Here is a 6,000-nt window from a genome sequence, read left to right on the forward strand (position 1 = left end):
TGAATGTTCATTATATGGAAATTTATGAAACATTGATATATTTGATAAAAGGGGAAGAAATCCCGGTTGAATGAAAGGAAAATTCGATGGATCTCTGAAAAGGAATTGACGGTAAAAAGGATCTAGCCCGGACGAGTGATCCTATCCTGATATAGCCCTCCCGAAGAATATTGAAAAATGGATTTAGCCCGGACGGGTAATCCGAATTAGGGTCTGAATTTAGCCTAGAATGGTAATTCAGATCTAAGCTCATTAGAGTAATTGTCGGTGCAGGAGATTTAGCCTGGACTGGTAATCCCGACAATACTCTATGAGTTTATATTACAAGGGATTTAGCCTGGACTGGTAATCCCGCTGTAAGGATGAGGTTCGTGGGGGTGTGCTCTCTGAAATGAAAATGTGCGCACATGAATGTGAATTGACGAACCCGGATTTGTACACTAAAAGTGTACCTCTGAAAATCCATCGAAATTCCGATAAAGTCAATGGGATAAATATGGAAAAATAACAAGGAAATGGAAATTATGATATTGATGAGCTCATCAATCATGGTATATATTATTGGTACATGGAAATAATTGTACTAACTTAAATGTTGAGTTTGTGCATATTAGGATAATAATGCATTGAATGGATATATGAATGTTTATTGTATTGTATTGAAAATATTAGGTAAGTATAATTCTTGTTACATGAGCTTACTAAGCACGAAGTGCTTACCTTGTTTCCTTTTTCCCTGTTTTGTAGTGTTAAGAGCTCGGAGGTCGGATTTGGTCGGAGACACATCACACTATCAACCTCAGGATTTCGGTATATAAAGAAACTTTATTTTGGAAATCAATGACATGTAAAAGCTAATAAAGTAAATGATTCTGTGAAATGAATGTAGAGTTAGTCATTGGTATAGCTAACAAATCTTGGTTTTTGGTATGTGATGACGTTATTTTATAAATATGCATGAATTTATCTTGAAAATATGTTGAATTGGATTGATTGATGTGGATTGTTTTTGGTTTAAAATTTTCGGGAAGATTAGATATCTATAAAGGGGTTATATTGAGTTAAAAAAAATTTAATTCGTAAACTCCGGTAATACATCGTACCCTATTCTGGCAATGAATACGGGTAGGGGTATTACAAGACCGTCGCCGGAGTCGAGCATGAGACATTACTAAACTTATTTTAGCATTTAAACAAGTTCAAACAATTCTCGTAGTAAACTGTCCAGCTGCGTCACAGTTGCTAAAAAAATCATATCTCAAGTTACGAAACTCAAAATCAAATTCTGTAAATTTTCCCTGAAACTAGACTCATATATCTACTTACTAATTTTTTTTCTTGAATTTTTGGTAGGGCCAATTAGTTCAGTTTATTAGTTAAATTCTCCCCTGTTTTAGGGTTTGGCTACTCTGACCCCTGTGCACTACAAATCAAATTTCTTCCTGTACAGAGATCCAATGGCCATTTTGTTTATTTCTCTTAAAAATAGACTCAATAAAGAATCCATACATATAAAGTGTGAGTCCTAATTATTTTTAAAAAATTTATGATAAATTTCTAAAGTCAAAATAGAGAATCCAGAAATTGCTTTAACCCTGTTTCACCAAAACGTAAATATCTCATAAAATACAACTTTTTACCTATTTTTTTCTTCCACATGAAAATATATCCATTAAGATTAAATTAAATATTATATTCATCATCTAATTATATCTCTACTATTTTTAGTGATTTTTCAAACTCACGTCACTACTGTTGTGTGATTCTGTTTTATAGCCAATTTCACCATTTTAGGGATTTCCATAGATTAGTTAGCACATAAAGCAACGTATTATCAAATATAATCTTGATTACCCACTCCAATAGCTAATCATTCTCAGACATTTCCATGCCATCCATGTGCCATATCATAAGATTATATACAAAAAATGATTATAATGCTATACATGCCATATTCCCAAAATATACAAGTCATTATACTGAAATAGTTTGTTGATAGTGTGAGCACGCCTCCGACCGTTCCCGATCTTCTAGCCGGCTTGAAAAAACCACAAAGGATAGAGAGGAGGGAGTAAGCATAATTGCTTAGTAAATTCACATGTAAAAAGCAAGTAACATAACCATGCAATAATACGAAATCCACATTTGCATAATATCACCAAAGCATTCATATCATATTTCTCATTCATGATCCTACCATATTATTGTTATATTGAAGTTTCAACCCGAGGGTTAAATACATACCTGTACAAATTTTCTCATTCACCACACTCACTAACATGTCACCTTCGTTTTAGGTACTCACCTTATCCACTAAAGATTTACCCGTTGAACACATTGGAATATGATTCGAATACACGGATTTCATGCACATAAGTGCCATACCCGCAGCTAGACAAACTCAATAGCCTGCGGAAATTATGTAGCCAAGCTACCATGTAACCCGCCCATAAGTGAACTCGGACTCAACTCAACGAGTTCGGATGCCTAGTTACATCTCACGAACTCGGACTCAACTCAACGAGCTCGGAACTCAAATATCTTAGTGACATGTAACTTGTATTCTAATCTATTCCCAAGGTTCAAACGGGCTTTTTCCTCGATCACACATCTTTGCCGTCTTCTACGGAATATCGAAACCGATACTCGGTAGCAATTCATATTTAACAAGTAGCACACATAATTTGCATATTACTCAATAATAACCACAAAGCATAATATTTCATGATATTAATCATCATATCATATAAATAATATTAAATTACTTAAAATGACAATTATGTTACTACATTTACACCTGAACTTTCCTCGGTACAAAATAAATAAATTTTGCAATTTAGTCCACAATCTTTTCCTTTCCCCGATCAAGGTCGATTCCACGTCTTTCTTGGTCTAAAATAACACATTTAGCCGATTTAATACTCACATTTATCAAAATAGTCCTTAACTCTAACTTTGGAAAAATTACGATTTTGCCCCTAAACTTTTGCATATTTACACTTTTGGAAAAATTACACATTTATCAAAATAGTCCAAAATTATTATGTTTTATGGCGTGCTGATTGTTTTTCCCTTCTATGGTAACATCAAATTCTCACTCTAACATGTAGTTATAAACATTAGGTATTTTTACCGATTATGTCATTTTACTCGTTTTCACGTAAAATCGTTTAGAAAAAGTTGTTTAACACAATTTAAAGCTTCATATTCTATCATAAAACATCAAAATAAACACATTTCACCTATGGGTATTTTTCCAAATATAAACCCTAGGTTAAATTATTGCTAGAATAAGCTAAATCAAGTTACCGGGACTCCAAAAACGTAAAGAACATTAAAAACGGGGCTTGGAATCACTTACTATGGAGCTTGGAAGCTTGAAACAAACCCTATCTATGGAAAACCCTTGAAATTTCGTCCTAATGAAGAAGATGGACATATTTTGCCATCTTTTTCCTTTTTTTAATCTTTTAATTACCAAATGACTAAAATACCCATCATTAAAAACTTTGGTTATTTCTACCTATGTATGTCCACTTTTTTCCATGAAAACCTAATGTTATAATTGCCATTTAAGGATCTCTACTTCAATTATGCTCTTCAATTAAATCCTTTAACATCTAAAACTCATATTTATCAACTTTTGCAATTAAGTCCTAATAGGCAAATTAGACATGCAATTCATGAAATTTTCTATCGATATTCTAACATATGCATCTAATCACTCAATAAATTATAAAATTTAATCGGAATAAATTTTTCTACTTCAGAATTATGGTTTCGAAACCACTATTCCGTTTAGGCCCTAATTCGGGATATCACAAGGGCACGATTTCTCGAATTTCCAAATATTGAACATTGCCTTGTTTTAAATAAATTAAATAAATGATTGTAAATTATCTCAAAACGCATTGATTTTATTTGAAATAAAATGGAATAATTGATTTTAAAGAGTTGAAAACCATATGGCAGCATTTTGTAAACCAAAAGAAAAATAATAATCATGGGATAATATACATGCATAAAATACAGTACTTGGTGAATGAAGATAACAGAACCTTATTTAACTAATTAACGAAACGAATAATTAAATATAATTAATCCAAAATAATAACCAAATTCACAAGCACAGGTGAGCAACAATTGATTTAATAATACATAAAAACGAGTAAATGTGATGTAACAAATATACACAAAATAATATAAAAACAATTAGCACATGAGGTACCAAATCATAAAACTAATATAATACAAAAACAATTTCTAAAAATGAGGGATTGATGAGTAAATGAAACATGCTAAAACTGGAAATAATTTTTAAAAGAAAAACTAAGAATATATATATAATTTTTAAAATAGATGTTGCAAAAAAAAATTGAATCAAATAATGTGCTAAATATTTATAAATAAAACATTTATTTAAAATTGACAATATCTCTACAATAAAAATAATTTAAATAATACATAAAATATGAAAGGATAGCATGGGCATAAAATATGAAGCTAAATATATGTACGTGTGAATAAATTTTAGAAACAATTATATGCAAAAATAAAATGGAATTAAAATATGAATTATAAGATTAGATTAATTTTGCCATAAATTATATATGTAACAGATTTTAAAAAATATAATTATGTATACAAAAAACTATATGAATAGAATACATGAATTTAGCGATGTATATAGACCATACATATGTACCAATATATATATAAAAATATTAAACAAAATATTATAAAAAATGTTAAAATAATTTGATGTAAAAAGAGCTTCAAAATGATGATTTTATAAAAACAAAATAAGGCTATCAAAATAGCTCAACACATATAAAGATATTAAGAACCTTAAAATAATAAGCATTACAAATTAAAACCTCAATTAAAATAATACATGTACAAATATATATAGAATATTTAAAGAAATATTGTACAAAATGTTAAAATAATATGATAAAAGAAACTTCAAAATAATTGTACAATTAAAGACAAACAAAATTATTAAAATAGATCAACACATATAAAAATATTAAATGTATTTTAAAATGGTAAGTTATACCAATAGAAAACTAAATTAAAATTGAATTAAAATAAGAGGGATAATTTAAAAATAAAATAAACTATTGGAGTTAAAATAGGGACCCATGCGCAATGTGCGCGAATTCACAGGGACCAATGATGGAAATATCCCCGATCTCGAAACGCCGCGTTTAGGCGCGGACTTAAATGAAAATATGCGCACATTACAAGACTGGATTAAAAAAAATGAAATAAAACAAATAGCATGCAATTGAACAATCTTGCGAATGGGGAGGACCTAACGCGAAATTATCCCTCTCCTCAGAAACGTGTAGATATCAGGGTTAAAGGAAACGGGTCGGGTTGGGCAGGCCTACACGGTGCAGTTTCAAGGCTACAGGTACATACCTTAAACGGCGTCACTCCATGTCACCCATTAAAAGAGAAAAACAACTTTAAAAAAAAAGATCTGAGCATTTCAACAAAGCAGAAAGGGGAAATTAAAAACCCTAAATATCTGCCCCTTATTCAATCCACCATTCAGCCACCACTCCACCACTAAGATCGATGGACAATGGTCTATGGTGGTTCCCTTACTTCCACGTTCAAGGTTCGTCAATTTTAACCTCAAAATCCCCTCTCAAACTTCAATGACAACGAAAGAGATGAGGAATTCAGTGGCTCATTCACGAAGGTAACTTCTCTTTTATTTTCTTATGTTAAAAATACATGCACAATCTAGAAAAAATAGAACAGATTCAAAAGGAAAAAAATGAAGCACTTGAAATCACCTTTTAGAAATTGCTTTCGAATTTTTCTATTCAATCTGCGTAAGATTTTCCAGTACATCCGATGGCTTTTTATAGCCGTATTTTATAGAATAAATAAAAATAAAAAATTACATTTTTCTACTGTCATTTGCTGTATTCTGTTAGCCTGCTTTCTTCTCGTATGTTCTTTTGCAGGTTCTATGGATGCAAG

Source organism: Gossypium hirsutum, chromosome A03 (genome assembly GCF_007990345.1).
Source record: "Gossypium hirsutum isolate 1008001.06 chromosome A03, Gossypium_hirsutum_v2.1, whole genome shotgun sequence".
Taxonomy (NCBI): Eukaryota; Viridiplantae; Streptophyta; class Magnoliopsida; order Malvales; family Malvaceae; genus Gossypium; species Gossypium hirsutum.